Here is a 21,952-nt window from a genome sequence, read left to right as displayed (position 1 = left end):
CAAAATGCATTTAGTCCACCTTCAAAAGTCCCCAAGGTTTATTACCGTATCACCACTGTTCAAAAGTCCAAAGTTCAATGTCTCTTCTGAGAGTCATGCAATCTCTTAACTGCAATCCTCTGTAAAATTAAAATGAAAAACAGATCACATACTTCTAATATACAATGGCACAGGATATACATTATGTTAGGATTCTGCCACTCTTCCAGCTGCATGACTGCACATGTGGAGTTCAGTAGCTAAGCACAAGGGGTCTTACGTCTTATGTCATCCATGCACTGAGTGATTACATAATGTGTCACACAATCTGCATGTGTGGCGTAGCTCTATAAGCCCATATGCTCATGTGCAGGGAAATCCTTAAAAAGCCAGTCACAGACTCCTCTTCTCTCTTCTGCTCTTTCCCTCCTCCTCTCTCTCTCTCTCTCTCTCTCTCTCTCTCTCTCTCTCTCTCTCTCTCTCTCTCCCTGCATGTGTCTTTCACAGGCCTGCTTACTCTCTTCTGTTCCCCCCTCCTCCTCCTAATAAAGCTCTGATACTGAGTTTTGTTGTGGCTCATGACCTTTTCTCGCATGGTAAAAGCGCCACATTTTTAAAAAACCAACACATTACCATTGCAAAAGGAAGCATAGTGAGGAAATACTGGACCAAAGCAAGACTGAAAACCAGTTGGGCAAACTCCAAACTCTGCATCTCCATGTTTGATGTCAAAGTGCTCTTCAGATCTCCAACTTCTTTCAGCTTTGTTGACTGCAACACACTTCTCTTTCTTGGCCTGGTTCCACACTGTTAGCAGTTCTGCTTGGTAGGTATCCCCTGGCTCTGGTCTCTCTAACATTTTGGGGTCTCCAAGGCAATCCAGGCTTCAACTTCACAGCTTCATACAATGGCCTCTCTAGGTCTCCATTCAGAGACACTCCTGATACATGCTTGGCCTCAGTGGCTTTCCTTAATTGTGAAGGAAGATTTCATAACTCCTTACTTCTATCCTGAATCCAAAGCCACCAAGTTCTGCTGCTTGCTGGGCCTGGAACATGGTCCCCTCATTCAATGACATCTTCATCAGCTTTCTGTTTTTGATGGTTTCCTTCACTGCCTAAGCTTGGCTGTCCTGAACCTTGATCTGTAAACCAGGCTGGCCTCAAACTCAGAGACCCACCTGTCCTTGCCTCCAGAGCGCTGGGATTAAAGGCGTGCACCACCACATCTGGTTCTAAGCTTTTCTTTAATTCCTTTTCATAAGTTGGAAGCTTAGCCGGGTGGGGTCTTGCCCTGAGGACACCACTCCCTTTATTACATTTAATATCCAGCTTTTCTTTAATCTGTTTATCTCATTGAACACAGGACTTCACTCCACTCCACTTCCTGGTGCTCCCTTTTCTTTTTGAACTGTACGTTTTGTATTTTTCCTTGCTCAGCTTGCTTCTCTTTGTTATAGATCTTCATAAGAGTGAACACTAATAACCACACAACAGAGTCAATACTAGGTTGTTTTGAAACTTTCTCTGCCAGTGCAACTAATCCAAAACTCTTCACTTTAGTCATAGGTAGACTTTTCAGACAAGGGCAGAAAGCAGCCGTGTTCTTAGGAAAAATATCACAAGAACAGTCTCTAGGCCACATACAAATATTCTTCTCCTCTGAAACCTTTTGAGTCAGGCCCCCACAGTTCAAATCATCCTCAGCACCACTGTCTTCCCTGCTCCTACTAGAATGGCCTGTTAGGATCGGCTTAAAGCATTCAGCTACTTCTCTAATCCAAAGTCCCAAAGTCCACATTCCTCCAAACAAAAGCATGGTCCAGCCTATCACAGCAACACCTCACCCCTGGTATCAACTTTTGTCTTAGTTAGGATTTCTATTGCTGTGAAGAGACACCATGACCATGGTAACTCTTATAAAGGAAAACATTGAATTGGGGCTGGCTTATAGTTCAGAGGTTTAGACCATTATTGTCATGGCAGGAAACATGGTGGCATGCAGGCAGACTTGGTGCTGGAGGAGTTGTGAGTTCTACCCGTGGATCCTCAGGCAGCAGAGAGACACTGGGCCTGGCCTGAGCTTCTGAAACCTCCAAGCCTGTCCCCAGTGACACACCTCCTCCAACAAGACCACACCTACTCCAGCAAGGGTACACCTCCTAATAGTGCCACTCCCTATGGCCCTATGAGGGCCATTTTCTTTCAAACCACCACAGCATTCAAGCAAGCAATTCTAAACTCAGTGGGTCACACACAAAAAGAGGGCATGAGAGAGAAGAATGAGGCAGAAAACAACTAAAATTCATTATATAAATGTCAATCAAAAATATATGTAATAAAATAAATATACAAAAACAACAGTATGTTGTTAGTCAATACATTAATGATAGATTTTAGTCTTTTTATTTTTTTTTGAGACAGGATCTCATGTAGGCCTGGCTGACCCAGAACTTGCTGTATAGACCAGGCTGGGCTCAAACTCACAGATCTATCTGCTTCCCTCTGCCTCTCAAGTGCTGGGATTAAAGGTGTACATCACTATGCCCAGCTTAAGTTTTAATATTAAATTTTAGAGATTTCTGTTCCATTAGAGGTTACTGTATCCAGCCTGGAAGTGATAGGTTCAGAATACTTGATACTCTCTCTATTGCATACCAAGAGCATTCTATTAGACTGTTTGAAAACACAGAACTGCAGGGAACCCTGGACCGAGGCCCCTGTGGATACCGAGGAGTGATTGCACTGTATTCCCCCAGGTTCGGTGATGCCCTAGGATTTGGGATTGGGTTGGAATGCTGACCTTGACTACTCCTAGTGATAGCCACAAGGACTCGAGGTCACTCCACGATGGTGCCCTTCAGTAGAGACTCAGATGGACATTTTCCAGTGTTGATCATGACTCACACTGTGGCAGTTACCTGAACAAAGGCGTCTGATCTTGCTAGCTAGTTTTCAGGAGGAATGTATTCAGATGCCGCCAGACAATGCTTCTTTGTTGGGGTGTCACATCTGGGTTTGGAAGCATGGTCCTCCTCTCCTCCCAGATGGTTGCGTCCAGCTGCAGGGTTCACTAGAGAGGACATGTCCTACCATCTCTTCCTCTCACAGTATCCTCTGCAGCATCCTTTGATGAAGGGATTTCCTCAGTTTTTCTCTCCCCTGAGCATGTAGCATTTTTCATTTCATATTAGTACACCTTTCCGAAAACTTCTGGAGAATCTCGTGACCAACTTTGGCTCCGAGGAATGCAATTTTAAAAGTGGGTTCAGTTGTTGTCATTTTTGTCTTTTTCCCTTTCTGGTAGAAAAGCTTTTTTTTTTTTTTAACTGGAAATCGTAATTTTGACCTTTTCCTAGGAAACTATATTAAGCTTTCCAGAGGGATCATAGGGCCTTATAGAACGATCCATTAGCCTTAATAGTTTCACGCTTTTCATTGGTTCCTTTCATGTTGGTTTAGGAATTTTGTTGAATTTGTTCCTTGTGTCAGGTGCGTGTGTGTGTGTGTGTGTGTGTGTGTGTGTGTGTGTGTGTGTGTGTGTGTTTGAATGTAAGTCTTTACTTGCAAGCCCACCTTCTCCCTATCTATTATGAGTCTGCACATGATGACTTTGTTGAGTACAAATAATGAATACAGATGTGTGGAGAATCCTGCTCTTTTGCCAGGACAGAGAGAAACCAGATCATAATTAGTATGCTTTGAACCTACCAGCTACACAAGCTCATCCGCACGTGCCTGATGCTGCAGGGGCGAAAACCTTAACAGAAGAGAGGGGCATTCCAGACATCTTTGCAGAGCCTCTCAATTTTCTTAGTGTTAAGCTGTGATCCCAGAGTGTAAGCTGTGCTTACCCCAGAATGTCAGAGTTGTCGCAGAAAATGGCAAATGATGATTAGTAGAAAATTGCCTTGCTTTGCAAAATCACTCCCCACACCATAGATGAGGTGGAAACAGTTTTCAGATTTCGGGAAAGTGGCAGGACCATTTGCTTGCCTAGAAGGGGCAGCACATCTTCTCAGTGATTGGAACGTCCTGCTGAAAACATGGGCATGGAATGCAGGAGCCGGGGCCTTCTGTAATGCCACAGTAGAGCTGTAAACAGATAATGTGTGCACTGGAGAGACACGTGCAACCACAAGGACAAGGACGTGACTAGATAGCGACACAGCTGTCAGCTCCTACCACTGAGCAGCATGTCCTAGGTCATCTGTCCCTTCACCAGGCCTGAACTATGGAGACAGGAGGCGGGGGGGGGGGGGGGGGGGGGGGACTAAGAAGTGCTTTCCTACACTCTTCAGAAGCCATAATGTGTTACTTTGCATTGTTGGGACAAAACCTGGCATGAAACGAGCGAAGGCAGGAAAGATTCCCTTTGACACATGGTTTCATGTCTATCATGGTGGACTAGCTCAGTTCGTGGAGGCAAGGAATATATTGTGGAGGCAGTTCACCTCATAGACCAGGAAGCAAAGAACCAGGCAGGGAACTGGGAGGAGGCATGCCCTTCAGTGGCCTACCCCTAGTGACCTCCCTGATAATGGCTCCCTACCTGACTTCAGTGGAGAGCTACAGGCAATCATTGGGTACTAAGACAGGGAGAATCCGTTTTTTTTCCAGGGATGAGGCCCTGGATAGGGGAGTTATCCAATCCCAGGTGGTCAGTCCTAAACATCTGGACATATGAGCCACAGGTTGTAACAATAATAGTTAAAGAAGAAGAGATCATGAATTTGTGAAGGAGGAGGGATAGGAGGAGTCTGCGGAGGTTGGGGTAAGGGAGGATTGAAATGATGCAAATACAGTACTCATATATAGAATTCTCAGAAAATTAGAAAATTTAAGTTATAAAAAAGGGCTTACAGGACTCCATTTCATGTGTTAAACCCAATACAGGACAGCACTTGCATCACCTTTTACCTGAGTCTTAGTCCAACTTCCCTCTTGATAGTGAGGCAGGGTCCGGATGGGATCCTCCGCATTGGCTCAGGAGTCTTCAGAGAGCCAACTCTCTGAAGCCTAGAGGTTGATCTGCTCTCTCCCTCCTCTGAGGGACAAATGTTCATGGAATGCTCCAAGGCCAGTCTGTAATGACTATTTACTTCCACCTCTGGGAGTTCACTGCATTGTGGTCCCTTCATGTAAAGAGAGAGCCCTAGAGCTTGGTGACCAGGGTCAGAATACGTTGCAATCAGACACTGACTCCCTTGGGCTTACTGTACTTCTGGGGTCACAAGAACTAAATGCAGGCCTTTCCATGTGCCACTGGCCCATCCTTCCCCACTCCTGCTGGTGCTGGCTGGCTGGGACAGGCTCTTCCATGAAGATTGCATGTTCATGTAAATAACAACCATGATTAAAGGAGTCATGGCACTCTTTATGTCTACTCCTAATCTGGAGAACTTTCACCTCTTTTGTGCGGTAGATTCTCCTTCCTTGAGTAATGCTTACATCCTGTCTACTCCATGCTTGACACACGCCATCCCACACCTGTCCCCTACCATTCCACTTGTTTATCCTGAGAAATGGGTGGTTTATTATTTCCCCTGTCTGTTGTCTCAGGCCACTTCTTCTATATCATGATTATTATCACTTTTATTATTCTATAGCATAAGATATTGACACCCTCTGCTACTGTAATCCCCCATCCAAAGCTGTAAAATATTGGCTACCTCTTCTCTTTACTCAGGAAACACACTTTCATTGTTAAATGTGTGGACACACTGTCTTTTCACATCTTAGATAACTTGGGCCCCCTGTTTATCTATCCAATTAACCCATTTAAAACATTCCAGATTCTTTAACCTTTTCTTTTTTTTTTTGCATTTATATTTAGTGGAGATGAGTAGGTGTGTGAGTGCTGTGGAATATTCCTTTATGCTGTGTGAAGATGTGTCACTGTGACTGGTTTAATAAAAAGCTAAATGGCCAATAGCTAGGCAGGAGGTAGAGGTGGGACTTCTGGACAGAGAGAGCTCTGGGAAGAAGAAAGGAGGGATGGCCAGCTGGACACAGAGGAAACAGGACATGTGGGAGGAGAGGTAAAAGCCACGAGCCACGTGACAGCATGTAGATGAATAGAGATGGGCTAATTTAAGTTGTAAGAGCCAGTTAGAAACAAGCTTAAGCTATTGGCCGAGCTTTCATGATTAATAATAAGTCTCCGTGTCATTCTTTGTGAGCTGGCAGCCCAAAGAAAAATCCGGCTGCGTGTGAATGCTTCAGACAATGTGGGGGTTGGAGGATAGCTTGCTGGAGTCCGTTTTCTCTTTCCATCATGCAGGACCCCGGGATAGAACCCAGGTTGTCAGTCTCGGCAGCGAGCACCTTTACATGTAGAGCCATGTCGCCATCCCCAAATGTAACGGATTCCTATTGCTGTTTCATAATGTCTTTCTTTTATTTTTGTTAAAACAATCAAGCAATTTCAAATTTAAAGGTACGGTACACAATCATTTTTCTCTGAACCATTTGAAGGTAACTTGTCCGTATGATGTCCTGTGACTCCCACCTAATTCCCAGACCTCTTCACCTTTGCTCATTATTATAGAAATGTCCCTGGCAGCAAAACAATCCAGTCTGATGCCACGCCTCCCAGGAGCTTGTGTCCTCTCTCCCGTTTCTTTTGCAGCGTGGGGAGCTGAACTCAAGTCCTCGAGCATGCTGGGTAAGTGTTCTTCCATTTAGCTGTTATTCCCAGCCCTTTCCACCTGTTATTTTGACAGGGATTCTTACTTACTAAACTGTTCAGGCTGTATTTGAACTCCCTCTGTAACCTAGGCAGGCCTTGAACTTGCAGTTCTTCTGCCTCAGCCTTCCTCGTAGCTGGCTTTACAGTCTGTTGTCACCAGGCCTTCGCTGTTCATCTCTTAAGTCTCGTTAAACCTGAATGATTTCATAATCTCTCCTTGCCTTTTGTTACCCTAACTTTTGGGGATTACAGTCTAATTACTTAGGAGAGTGTCCCCCAAATTGGGCTGGCCTGCTGTTGCTACATGCTGTGCTCAGTTCATGCCTGTTTCGGGAATATTGTAGATTTTTTTCTCATCATGCCCTCTTATGTGACACACTTCGCTGCTGGTACTACGAGCTATAATCGCTTGGCTGAGAGGTGTCTGTCAACCTCCCCTCTCTATAGTTATTTTTCCTGTAGGAGAGGGAGGGAGGGAGGGAGAGAGAGAGAGAGAGAGAGAGAGAGAGAGAGAGAGAGAGAGAGAGAGAGAGAAATATTCTGAAGTTCTATAAATACCCGGTTTCTTATAACATTTCAAGTTGCTTGCATATTTCTTTATTTTATAGAGTGGGGCATCATCTTTTGCAGTCATGATCTGTTTTCATCCTCAAGAGTGTTCTCAATCTGGTCAGCAAGAGCCTCTTCAAGCTGGCTCTGCCCCTTTGAGAAGTTCCTTTGTTCTTGGAACACAGCCTCCTCTTCTCATCTAGTGTAAAAGGGGTCCAGGTTCGTTGTGCATTTTCCTTTCCTCAGCGACTTCTCCAAGGCGCTCTGGTTCTGTTTCATGCAAAGCAGTGTTCAGAAATGAAGATGTGGGTATGAGATGTGCTAGCTCTGGTGGGGAATTCAGTGTGCCCAGGCCTCTCAGCATTCTGGACTCGCATACATATACGCTGACATGCATCTCTTCCACATCCGTCTTTGCACGGAAGACCTAGGCCTCTCCAGTTCAAACAAGGGTCATTATGCCTGTTGCATCCCCTTCCATATTATGCTCAAGTATAACCTCTGGATTCAGGAAGCAGAGGCAGGAGGATAGAAAGTTTGAGACAGCGAGTTCCGGGCCAGCCCGGGTCACATAGTGAGACCCTGTCTCATATGCAAATCAAATCAAAAAACAAATGAGACAAATAAAAATTAAAAGAAAGCAATTCCTTCCTGGTTGGAAGACTCTGGAGTATAGAAGAGAGAGAGGAAGGGTGACTGGGAAGAAAGATCCGAGGAGGAGGCCTAAGAATAGCACCGGGCTTGCAGAGAAATGATGTTCTTCAAATGTGGGGCCTCCATGTGTGTTTCTAAGCTGTGCCCACAGGAAAGGACAGCAAGGCTGTCTTAAAAGTACTTGCCTTTCTACATTCGCACAGGTCACCGTTATCCAAAAATGTCTAGCTTTTATGAAAAGGGTTAGATGAGTTAGTGAGACGGCTCAGTGGTTAGAGGTGCTTGCCACCCAGCCCGATGAACGGAGTTCAATTCCTGGAATCCATGCATAAGTGGAAAGATAGAACCGATGCCATAGACCTGTCCTCTGACCTCCGGACGTGGGCTGTGGCACATACACCCCACCCCCATCACACATAATGGTAACAGATTAAAGTTTTTTTTAAAAGGGAATGCTTACACTTACACACTCATAAGACTTTACAAAATGTCCCCACATTTAGCACATTGCTATGGTTTGGTTCTGGAATGTTCTCCAGAGGTTGATGGGTGGTCCTTAGGATGGCGCTGTCGGGGGTGCTACGGACCACCTGGTAGGAGGTCCTTAGGTCACCGGGGCTGTGACCCTGAAGAGGTGTGGGCTCTTACCCGCTTCCTCTTTGCTACTGGCTGATGATAAAAATGATTTTGCTGCCGGGCGGTGGTGGCGCACGCCTTTAATCCCAGCACTCGGGAGGCAGAGCCAGGCGGATCTCTGTGAGTTCGAGGCCAGCCTGGGCTACCAAGTGAGTCCCAGGAAAGGCGCAAAGCTACACAGAGAGACCCTGTCTCGAAAAACCAAAAAAAAAAAAAAAATGATTTTGCTTCACCAGACATTTCCCTCACAATGTCCATCCAAAGAATAGGGCCATTGAGCGTAGAGCCCAAACAACCTTTTATAAATATGAGTTCCCTTATGCCTGTTTCTCTCCCTCCCTTCTACTTTCCTTCCTTCCACCCCTTCCGTCCCCCTCTTCCTCTTCCTTCTTTCTCCTCCACCTGTGTTTGTCTTTTGTTCCCTCGAGACCAGGTTTCACTACACATCCCAGACAGGTCTTGAGCCGGAGGGCCTCCTATCCCTGCTGCCAGAGCACTGGGGTTGTTGGTGCGTGCTACCGCACCTGGGCCATCTCAGGTCTTCTGGTGGTCAGTTGGTCATGAAACTGACTCATACAACTCGTGGGTATTGAACTTTTGTCTTATCCTTTACAGTTAATCCTTTATCATTTTCATTTGAAAACAGTCCTTTCTAGGTGGAGGAATACATCAGATAAGCTCTTAAGCTTAAGACAATCTGCACAGCCATTTTTAAAAATTATTGTATTAACTATAACACAATCTGTGATATCGTTGCTGTTGAGTGAATAAAGTCCGTAAGTACATCCATCCCTCAGTCAGCAAACACCCTTCTATGTCCCTGTTCTAATGACAAAAACAGAGGCTTAGGACTCTTACCTGAGTCACAGGAACAAGCTCAACAAAACTTGCTTTTTTTTTTTTATACATGAATGTATGTGCATGTCTGTGTGTATGTGCTTAGCCAGCTTTCTTAGGTGGCTCAGGGCTACCTGCCTAAGGAATGGTGCTACCCACAGTGGGTTAGGCCCTTTTGCACCAATTAATAATCAAGACAACCCCCCCCCCCTTCCAAGACATACCCATAGGCCAATCTTATCTGGTCAATCCCTTCAACTGAGATTCTCTTCTTTTTTTTTTTTTTTTTTTTTTTTGTGGTTTTTCGAGACAGGGTTTCTCTGTGTAGCTTTGTGCCTTTCCTGGATCTCACTCTGTAGCCCAGGCTGGCCTTGAACTCACAGAGATCCGCCTGCCTCTGCCTCCCAAGTGCTGGGATTAAAGGCGTCCGCCACCACCGCCTGGCTGGGACTCCCTTCTTAGGTGACTCTAAGATGAGTCACATTGGCAGAGCCAAGTATGACACTACCTAAGCTGCAAGATCACATCCTTGCCTTTGGTTTATGGAGTCACTGTCTTCCTGGGCATTGCTGAGGATGTGATTTGTTCTTGTTTATATTTAAGTCTTACCTGCACAGTTTCTGTTTCTCCTGGTCCCCTGTTTGGTGTTTATTTTTGCCTGTGTATGTGGGCTTTCTCTGCTGAGTCCCTGGTTGTCCATTCAGATTTAAGAGTGAGTAGCATGGAGTTGCCCCATTGGCCTGACTTTTGAGAGCCTGCCATGTTTGTACAGAATATGATGGATGGCATGCATAAGGGGGCTAAAAGAGGCCACACCCAGAGTCGGTCCCCAGCAAAGACACATTGTGACTGGGTTCTGAAAGAAATGAGGGAGAGAAGTATCGGGACCCTGGTCAAAGCTCCATGGTCACATGGAGGAGAATACAGCCATCGCAGAGGGACAGTGGCGTGAGGAAAAGGGAAATGAATCTGACAACTCTCAGTCCTCTGCAGGCACCTGGGACTAGAGCAGTGTGTCCCTAGCTCGGTAGAGCCTGCCCATGGGATGCAGTGTGTGGTTTATCGTCTGGAACACAGAGCACAACAGGGAGGGGCTTGAGGTAGATCCCAGGGGTCATTCTCTAGGGAACAGTCCAGGGTCCCCAGGAGAGTCATAGAGCTCCTGGGGATGGGGGGTGGGGTGGGGTAGGGGTGGGGAAGAGGGGGGTGGTGCTCCTGCAAACAAGGAAAGATGTCTGTATGGAGATGTGCATCTGGCCCCAGTCTGCATTCTCTCGCAGGCCAGACCCAGTCTCCTTTGCACCTGCTGCCCAGGACATTCGTCTGTTCAGGGAGGAGGAACAGAGCCAGTTCCCTTTCTACTGTGTAAATCCCAGACACACACTTAGGGTTGTGGCTTCCTCCTGTCTGACTCAGTTACCACTTCTCTTCCAAGAACCAGCTGAACTGCCTCGGTTCTGTGCATTTCCTTTTTTCCCCCCTCATTCCCCTGTTTTATTTACTTTGCTTGGAAATGGAATTACCTAACGTTTCTACACGTGCTTTAACAAAATGACACACACTAATCATTCAGAGGTCCTTAACATTATCTCCAATGTCCAGTCTCAATGTAAAATGAGCAGTAAAAAGAAGACAATGTTTGGACAGGACATCTCCAGTGGAATATATTTTAAGGACAAAAAAAAAAGGTGAAGAAAACTTGATCTTTGCATTGGATATGTTCTTCTTAAATGATATTGCCTAAAACTTGTGTGTGACTATAGTTTGGAGTGCATGAGTAGCAAGCTGCCCTCATTCACCTCCTATCACTGTGATAAACAGCATGACCAAGAGCAACTTGGGGAGGAAAGGGTTTACTTGGCTTCCACATCCCAATCACAGCTCATCTCTGAGGGGAGTCAGGTCAGGAACTCAAGCAGAGGCAGAGGCAGGGACCATAGAGGGGTGCTGCTTACTAGCTTGCTTCCCAGGGCTTACTCAGCTTGCTCTCTTATATAACCCAGGACTAACCACCTGCTTAGGGTGGGTGGGGACTGCCCACATAAACCATCAATCCAGAAAATGCCCCACAGACATGTCCATCCATCATTTCCATGGAGGTTCTCTCTTCCCAGGTGACTCTGGTTTTGTGTCAAATTGACAAAACCTTACCTGCATAGATAGTCATCCCTAGGTATGATGGGGGATTGGTTTCAGGAACACCACAATACCCAAATCGTTGGCTGCCCAAATCTCTAACATAAAATGATGTAGTATTTGCATATAACCTGTATATACATTCTCTCACATGCCACAGTCATCTCTAGATTACTTATATCATAGTGTAATATAAAGTCTATATAGTTTTCATACTGTGTAGTTTAAGGAATAATGGCAATACAGTTACAATTAAACCTTTTTCACTCTCTAATATTGTTCTAGTATTCTATACAGTCCTCCTTACCAAGATAATAGTTTGATTCAATCATATCGGTTTAGTTCCATATTCTAAGTTCTATAGAAAACCTGGGTTCAGGTAGATGCAACCCCCAACTCCTGCCACACACTCAGTATTCTCAGTCCATGGCTGGTTAAATTTACTCATAAGTCAAAAGGCCTGGAGAGTCCATTGTATATTTATGTTTTGGGAAGAAGGGTTTTTACTGTGGGGGAAGTAGTGTGGGGATTAGGTGAGGCAAAGCTCTATAGATCTTGGTTTGATCCTCCATTTAAAACACTGACTATACTCTGTTCATGCTGTGAAGAAGTGAAACATTCACAAGTTCCCCACACACTGTTCTTGCTGGAAACGTTTGACCTAACCCTCATCACGAGAAGTGAGTCAGACAATTCTAGAATGCAGCATGATTTGCAGAAACTCTTTGGGGACTTCACGAGGAGCAGATGGAGGTGATGGAATTGTGTCAGTGGATTCAAGAACAAGACAATATAGTTGGTTTTTTTAGTCTTTGGGGGCCTGCCATCCAGCTCCCAAATAAATACACAGAGACTTATTCTTACTTCTGAATGCCCGGCCTTAGCTTGACTTGTTTCTAGCCACCTTTTCTGACTTAAATTATCCAGTTTCTCTTTAACTATATTTTGCCTTTGGGCTTTTTACCTTTCTCTATTCTATATATATTTCTTTCCTTCTTACTCTTTGGCTGGCTGTTTGGCTGGGTGGCTGGCCCCTGGCATTCTCCTCTCCTCCTTTTCTCAATTCTCACTCTCTTCCTTAGATTTCTCCTTCTATTTATTCTCTCTGCTTGCCAGCCCTGCCTATTTCTCTGTCCTGCCTTGCTATTGGCCGTTTAGCCCTTTATTAGTCCAACCAGGTGTTTTGGACAGACAAAGTAATACAGCTTTACAAAGTTAAACAAATGCAACATAAAAAAATGCAACACATCTTTGCATCATTAAACAAATATTCCACAGTATAAAAGAATGTAACACATCTTAAAACAATGTTCCATAACAAGACAAGGCTTGAGTGTGAACCTTTAACTCCATTTTCAGTCAAAAGGAGAGCTATCTATGTAGGATACTGTTGCACAGAGTGGTACCAGCATCTGCCAGCCACAGTTTAGCAGGAGGCAGCTGTGTGTGCCATGCCAGCCTATCGGGGACTATGGGGGTCCAGCCCCTCTATAGTCCCCTCTCAGGGTCCGGGAAGAATCTACAACCAGCTGATAATTAATCTTTGATGAAAATAAATGAATCTATGTACACGAAACTCCTTAGTCCATACACTTTATTATTCTGTGATAGTTCTCTCTCTACACAGCTTCTATTCTGCTCTCATGTCTAGCTCCTTTCTTGCCTGATTTCTCTATATTTATCTACTGTCCCCTCTAGGCTCTATCTTAATTCCTTCATCTAGTTCTGTCCCTTCTAGGTTCTCATCTATCTAGTTCTTTCCCCTATCAGCTCCTCTCCCATCTCCTTCTCTCCCATCTGGCTCTTCCTCATCTTGTTCTTCCCCATCTGGCTCTTCCTTATCTTCTATCTCGTTCCTCTAGTACTCTCTTCTAGCCCTTCAATCTAGTTTTTCCCCATCTCAGCTTGTTCCTCTGAAGTTCTTACCCATCTAGTTCTTCCATTCTCTTTTCTCTTCTCAGTCCTCTGCCCTGGATATATAAAGGGAAGGTCCGAGCTAAATTGTGTAAAACTATTACTTAATGTCTACCTGACCTAGGCCGTGTCCCCTTGCGGAATTTACCTTGTGTCAGGAGACTTGTATGTGGGCTGCTATCATTGTTAGTCCTTGAAAGTTGGGCGCCCACCTGGGCAATGTTTCCTGTAGTCCTTGAAAGTGGCTAAGGGAGATATCTGATTCCAGAGAAAGCCTTTCCTGAGGCTGTTCTCCAAATACCTGGAATGTGTATGTCCAAAGAGTGATCAGTTCACACTGTTAGCCCTTCTTAGGGAAAAGTCAATTGGGAAAACTATGAAGGCACACACGATTTTCATAACAGAATACAGCTGATATATAACAAGCCAAGTAACACCAAAAACTCCTTGGGATTTGGCTTCCTCTGGAGGAATTCCCTGATTCCTCCAGGTAGTGACTTTACCATAACCAGCTGAGTTCTTATGTTATATTCCTGTGGCCTACAGCACCAGCCAAGACAGCAGCACTTGATGAGTCTTGAGTGAGTTCATTGTACTGTTATTTTGGAAATTTTAAGTAGAAATACAAGTAAAATAAGAAAAAGTGTGATAAAAATAGTAAACAAACAAAAACACAGTTTACTTTAAAATTTCAAAAAAACCATAATACTAGAAAGGTTTTGCTTTGTGAAATAAATGACCAAAGCACCCTGAAATCAAAGAGGAAAGGTGGCGGGAATGTACTAGACAAACCATTTCACATAAGAAATGTAAAAGCTGAGCTAGAGCGTTGATCCGGTAGTTAAGAGCACTCTTAGCTCTTTCTGAGGACTCAAGCTTGGTCTCTGGCACCCATGTAACAGTGCAGAATACCTGTAACTCTAATTTCAGGGGATTTGATGTCATCTTCTGGCATTTGTGGGTGCCTGCACACACATGGGGTACATAAACTCATGCTCACACACATAAACATACATTTTTTTTTTTTTTGAGACAGGGTTTCTCTGTGTTGTTTTGGTGCCTGTCCTGGATCTCGCTCTGTAGACCAGGCTGGCCTCAAAGTCACACAGATCTGCCTGGCTCTGCCTTCCAAGTGCTGGGATTAAAGGTGTGTGCCACCACCGCCCAGCTCAACACATACATTTTGAAAAATATTTTTTATTAAACTTTTTTTATATGGTATATTTTATTCATTCTTTTACCCTCCCCAAACTCCTCTCAGATCCTCTCTGTGGTGCTCTGAGTGGGAATGGCCCCCACAGGCTCATGTATTTGAGTGCTTGGTCCCCCATTAATGGAACTTTTTGGGAAGGATTAGGAGGTGTGGCCTTGTTGGAAGAGGTGTGTCATGGCGGGGGTGGCGTTTGAGGTCTCAAAGGATTTGCACTATTCCCAGTTAACTCTCTCATTCTGCCTCATGCTTGTGGATCAGATGTGAGCTTTCAGCTACTGCTCCAGGGCTGTGTCTACCCGTCTGCTGCCATGCTCCCTGCCATGATTGACATGGACTCACTCACCCTCTGAAACTGCAAGCAAAACCTCAATTAAATGCTTGCTTCTGGAAGTTGCTTGGTTATGATGCCTCTTCACAGTGTCAGAAAAGTCACTAAGACCCTCCCCACTTCACGACTCACCCAAGTTTATGTTCTCTCCTTTGAAACAAGCAAACAAACCACAAAACATAAACCTAAACAAGCAAAAGACCAGTAAGATAAAAAATAGCACCCTCTCAAACAATTAGTCCACAAAAACAAAAACAAACAAACAAAAACCCCCAAACAAACCAACACCACAGAGTTTGGAATGTCTTAACCACTTACCCCTGGGCGTGAGGCCTGCCCTGGAGTGTGATTGATATAACTCACTGGAGAAAATGGATTTCCCCCCTTGCCAGTGGGTATCAATTGCAGATAGCGTCTTGGTTGGGGGTAGGAACTCGTGTCCACTTCCCCCTCTCAGCGCTGGGACCCCATTTGGTTTGAACCTGTGCAGATCTCACGTGTGCTGTTACAGGCTCTGTGAGTTTGCTTGGGCACCAGTCGTCTTGTGTCGGGAAGACACGGTTTCCTTAGAGTCACCCACCATGACTGGCTCTTTCAATCTCTCTGCCTCCTCTTCTGAATAGATAGATCCCCGAGCCTTGAGGGAAGGGGTCTGATGACATTCCATTTAAGACTGCAGGCTCCAAAGTCTCTCATTCTCTACACATTGTCCAGTAAAATTTAAAGTCTTTTTAAAAAGGAAACATAAAGGATTCTTCAGAATGTTTTCTCAAAGACAGCTGACCTTTTACAGGCTTCATCTTCCTCTTTTTTTTTTTTCTGAGACAGGTGTGGTTGATACATTGTGCACCCCAATAAACTTATCTGGGGGTCAGAGAACAGAACAGCCACTATATTAAACATAAAGGTTAGGCAGTGGTAGCACATGCCTTTAATCCTAGCATTCAGGAAGCAGAGATCCATCTGGATCTCTGTGAGTTCAAAGTCACACTGGAAACAGCCAAGCATGGTGACACGTGCCTTTAATCCCAGCACTTGAGATCTCATGTCTTCCTTGGGAAAAACACATGCCTTTAACCCCAGGAAGTGATGGCAGGAAGCAGAAAGGTATTTAAGGTGTGAAGACCAGGAACTAGAAGCTTTTAAGCTTTTAGGCATTTTAGCAGCAGTTCAGCTGAGATCCATTCTGGATGAGGACTCAGAGGCTTCCAGTTTGAGGAAACAGGATTGGCTGAGAAGTTGGCGAGGTGAGGTTATCTGTGGCTTTTTCTGTCTCTCTGATCTTTCAGAATTTACCCCAATACCTGGCTCCATGTATTTCATTTATAAGACCATTTAGCAATTCGTCTACAGACAGGGTCTCACCATGTAGCCCTGGCTGTGCTGGAACTCACTCTGTAGAGCAGGCTGGCCTCGAACTCAGAGATCTGCCGGCCTCTGCCTCCCAAGTGCTGGGATTAAAGGCGTGCGCCACTATCCCCAACCAGTCTTTATCATCCTAATTCCAGTGGCCAGACACCCGGAACCCACGCCACCTTCCAGTCCTTTAGTTGGATGCCGTTCTGAGGAAGGGAAGCCTGGCCACCTGACGCCTTTCTTCCATGATGCAGACCAATCAGAGCCTCATTTTGAGACAATTCTGGAAAAATTCTAAAATGTTGCTATTACACGGGATGAAAAGACTTCATTTTCTAATGCTTTCATTTATACTGTTTACAGTGAAGCGTAGCATTGCTTCTTATTGACCATTTCTCCTTCACTCCCTCTGATTTCCTTTTTACCTCCTGATTATTTTTTCCCCATTAATTCTCTTGTCTTTTTCTAGTTGCCCAGAAGGCAACTAATATTATATTCTCACTTTTTCTATTAGTTTGTCATAACCGTTAGAAATATTTCCCCAAATTTGGCACACATCTTTCCATTTTGTTTTAGGATATGTCTTGTGTAACAGATGTTTTTAGTATGCTTTACTTTTATCACTAAAAATGTACTAATTAAAAAAAAAAAGAAAATATTTCTGGGCTTTCTGTAAAGCTAGTCAGCTCAAATACTATTGAAAAGAGTCACATGCCCCAGTCTAAGTATTGGGACATATAAAGCCAGCCCATAGCTTCCGGCACCATCCTGCAAACACAATTGAATTGGTCTCTTCTGTGCTGTCTGTACAAGGCTGTTATCAATCAAAGGAGTGATGGATAATTGGACTGTGCACATCAGACTCCAAGCATCTAGGAAAGAGAAGACCGTCTTCCAAGTTGCCTCTCAGATCTACAGCACTGTGAGTTCCTGACAGATACAGTAAAAGCCACCCAGACATGCAAGCTCTGAGCCTACTTTGAAAAAATGAGATGGAAGAGCAGGAATGATTGTGCACATCTACAATTCCATCATTCAGAAGTCTAAGGCAGGAGGATTGCCACTTGCAGACCAGTCTGGGTTATACAGCGAGTCTCAGGTCAGCTTGGTCTACACAGTGAGACTCTGTCTCAAAGAATAAAAACAAAACAAATTTGATGGAAGAGAACAGATCTCCTATTGTACCTTTCTAAGTCCCAGCATCAGAAGGAAGTGGAGGTTTGGAGGAGCAGGTTATTTTACACACTTCCACAGGGGTCACTTGGTACTCAAGGTCTTCTTGGAGACTCCTAAGAAGACTACCCAGCCACTTTGCCTCAGTTGTCTGGCCTGAACCTACACAGAGAAGAGAATGGGCCCAGGGCCATCTCTTGTGATTTCAAATACCAGATGTTTCTTTGACTGCTCATATGTCACATTCCAGACTTTTAAAAGCATACTGCTTTTTTGTTTCATTTTGTTTTGAGACAGTTTCACTGTGTAATTCAGACTGTCCTCAACCTTGAAGTCCTCCTGCCTCAGCCTCCCAAGTGCTGGGATTAAGAGTGTTTGCTTTTGCACTCAGTTGGCATGTGTGCTTTGGATAGAACACTGAGTGTAACATTACCCATGTCACCTCATATCTGTGCACCAACTACCTCCCTAATCCATTAAGAATGTCTCACTCTTACTTCAGCATCCATGTTCTCTAATGAGAAAACAATTCAGAATCGTCTTTGAAATTAAAAAGTGGCAACTGAAATTATAGCCCTTCTTTCATTAAAAAAAAGTGTGTGTGTGTGTGTGTGTGTGTGTGTGTGTGTGTGTGTGTGTGTGTGTGTGTGTGTGTGTGTTTGATGGCTATTCTTGGTTGTCAACTTGACTGCATCTGGAATTAACTAAAAACCCCCAAAAGGGACTTTTTATCCCCTTAATTTGAAGTGACTCAGGAGGAAGAGACAGGTGGATCTGTGAATTTGAGGCCAGCCTGGTCTACAAAGCAAGTTCCAGGACAGCCAGCCAGGGCTACACAGAGAAACTCTGTCTCAAAAAATCCAAAAAAACCCAAACCCAAACCCAACCAGCCAACCAACCAACCAACCAACCAACCAAAACAAAAAACAAACAAACAAACAAAAAACAAAAAAATAAAAACAAAAACACCAAACCAAACTAACCAACCAACCAAACAAACAAAAAAACCTACAACAGTCCCCGCTCCCCCTGCCAAAATACCACCAATTACCAGAGGGCTGGAGAGTTGGCTCAGTGGTTCAGAGTACTTGAGTTCTTCCAGAGGACTGGGGTTCAATTCCCAGGACTCACTTGGCTGTTCACAATCATCTGTAACTCTAGTTACAGGGGATGTGACACATGCTTCTGACCTTCTTGGGCACCAGGTACACATGTGGAGCACATACATAAATGCATGCAGGCAAAACACTCAATAGACACAAAAAACAAAACCAAAAATTCCCAACCGTCACGTACAACTTCTGGGGGCTTGGACTCAGCTTGCAAGCACTTCACGGACTGATCCATCCCCCGAGTCAAGATCATTGCCCCTCTTCAAACAGCCTCCTTCCGTCTCAGTGGTGATAAGAAGGAACACTGGATTCTGCCCTCCTGGACCTATCAGGAAACTTCTCTTTGACAAACACAAACGCTGGGCTCTGATCGCTGATTCCCCAGTTGAAAACCCAAGGACAAGGCCACTTCCGGCTGAGATGAGCATTTATTAGGCACTTCTATTTTATCTTCTCGGACTTTCCATCTCCCTCCTTCATTCATTTTGATTGTCCTGTTAGATTTTCTGGTTGAATGGAGTTCTCTTCTCTAAACCCCCACTGGGAGTCAAGATGACATGAAGGAGCTATGTGAATACGATGTGGGAGGACAAGAAACAGGAGACCAAGTTTGCTTTTATCTCCATTGCTAGAAGGGAGACCTCCTCTCATTTTCTTCCGTGAGTGAAGATGAGAGACCATGCTACTTGTAGTTTCAGGCATAAATCTGGATATCCTATCATTACGAGGTTTCTCAGACTGGCGAATTCTAGTTTCTCTTCTTGCTCTTTCCTCCAGTGTTTTGGACATTAGATATTTGTTCTATGCACAGCTGGCTCCCCAGAGCCTGGTCTCTACAGCTTTGTCTTCCTCACACCCTTTCTTGCTTGCACGAAGCTTGCCTCTGTGAGTCAGCTCCTGGCACGGTCCCTGCACCTCATCTGGTCCACCTGCATGTGATGGTACAGCACACTCGCTAGACAGGGCCTGGCACTACCCCCCCTCCCCCTCACCCCCAAGAAGATACTTCATAACAGGACTGTCTCATTACAGACAAGCTAGTATTCATAATTGCTCCTTTGCATGTATTCACACGATGCTATTTCTTCCAGGCATCGATTGATGTCTACTCAAAATGAGCACGCTTGGAGGAGTTCCCATGCAGCAGGAGCTGTCTGTGCCCTGCCTGCCTGGCTCACTTTGGCACCTATATCTAAATATGCAATCAGCTTCTTACTATAAGAACCAGTGACTCTGCCATAGAGATTTCAAGAGCATGCTTGACTGACGGAGAGACAAATTAAAATCCTTGGATTTCCTGTTCTTTGAGAAATAATAGAGAAGTTCTTGCTCTCTGGTTGGTGCAGCCCTGAAGCATGGTCCAAACCAGAGTTGGCAGATTTTTCCTTTAAAAGGCCATATGGTAAACATTTCAGACTTCATAGATTAAGTCTCCAACACATCACAACTGTTCATCTCTACAGTATAAGGTATAAGCAACCATAGTGTAGACATATACAAATAGATGGGTGTGGCTCTGCTACAAATAAAATTTTTATCTGTATCGATTAAAACAAGAATTTCGGGCTGGAGAGATAGCTCAGAGGTTGAGAGCACTGATTGCTCTTCCAGAGGTCCTGAGTTCAACTCCCAGCAGCCACATCGTGGCTCACAACCATCCGCAATGAGATCTGGCTCCCTTTTCTGGCCTGCAAGCAGAACAATGTATAATAAATAAATAAATCTTGAAAAAAAAAAGAATTTCAGTAACTTTCATGTCACAGCATACTTTTCTTCCCTGGATTATCTTCCAACCATTTTAAAATCATAATGACCAGTCTTACCTACGGGTCATAGGAACCCAATGGCCTTGGTTTACCTGCTGCAGTTTACTGATCCTAACCTAAGTGGCTTTCCAGAGGTCCCTGGAGAGCTGGGCCTTGTGGCCCACCGCAGGGTCTGCTCATTAGATGCCTTACATCGTTTCTCTCCCTTCCCTGGCTTATTCACCTACATCCCAGGATTGTCTTCCAAGTATGCTACTTGTCTCCGAAGCCCTTCCAGATTCCTACTCTGCTCTTCGATCTCTCACCAGACTGGCAAGTTGGGTTTTCTGTTCCCCTTTCTGCCAAGAGGAACAGAACATGGATACTTAGAGCAGGGCAGCTCCGGCAATCACATAGCACAGCACCTGGGTCCATATCCCCAGACCCACCATATCCATCAAGTTTCCGAGCTCTTGACTCTCATCCTACTTCCATTAAGATGCCTCAGTGAAGGAAGTTTTCCTCTTGGCGTCACTGACATTGTGTCCTGAATAAGGTGTGTGTGTGTGTGTGTGTGTGTGTGTGTGTGTGTGTGTGTGTGTATCAGTTACTTTTCTGTTGTGATAAGATGCCACGACCAAAAGCAATTTATGGAGGAAAGAGTTTATTTTGGTCTCTGGTTCCAGAGGGATTAAGAATCCATTATGTCAAGGAAGCATGCCAGTGAGTGGTAGGCAGGAGTAAGAAGCCGAGATCTCATTTTATACCGAAGGCACGAAACAGAGCAAGCAGACTGGAAGCAGACAAGGCTTTACACTCTCAGAGTCTGCCCCCAGTGATGCCACTTCCTCGGGCACTTTCTAAAGGTTCCATTACATCTCCCAACAGTGCCACAAGCTACAGTCCATGCATTCAGATACTGAGACTGTGGAGGACATTCCTCATTTCAACCTCCACAGAGAAGTGATGGAGACACACTCACTGAGTACCCATCTTGTGATTGCCACTTAAGCTGTAGGCCGTGCGCTGTGCACTTTCAGATCCTCTCCTTCAATTCCTTAACAACGAGTAAATGGGAGTCCATATCATCCAGTTTTCAGGGTGGAGACCAAGCTCCAGAGAGGACAAGAGCTGTTGCTGCGGAGGGTGTGACCACTGGCTATCTAATGGCAGTACTGTGCGTCCTTATCTGCTGAGCGCTGAGGATACCAAAGCAGGCAGAGCCGAGACTAAGCTGGTCTTAGAACTCAGAGAGCTCGCTTGGAGAGAATCAATGTCTCCCATGAGTTGACAGGTAGAAGTTATGCTTAAGAAAGTAGAGGAGAGAAGGCAGGACCACAGTGTGACCTTCGGTTCAGAGCCATACTGGAGACATCCAGAGCTGGTCTCGTCTGGAGCTTAGAGTGACAGAGAAGCAGGCTGTGGGGAGAGGTGAGGGGTGAAGTTGTAGGCTAGAGGACGGTGGATGAACATCCCTAGGAAGTGTTCTAGATAGCTGGGCTTCATCCTAAGGCAATAGAGATACTCCAAGAGCCTTGAAGGCTTCATCTCTTCATCTTTTGCTCTTAAGGCCCCTCTCTGCTTGGACTGGAGAGCTGACAGGAAGCGGGTGGGACTTGATAGAAGGGTA

Source organism: Peromyscus californicus, unplaced genomic scaffold (assembly GCF_007827085.1).
Source record: "Peromyscus californicus insignis strain IS unplaced genomic scaffold, ASM782708v3 Scaffold_21__1_contigs__length_65335640, whole genome shotgun sequence".
In the NCBI taxonomy this organism is placed as follows: Eukaryota; Metazoa; Chordata; class Mammalia; order Rodentia; family Cricetidae; genus Peromyscus; species Peromyscus californicus.
This window is presented reverse-complemented; position numbering follows the sequence as displayed.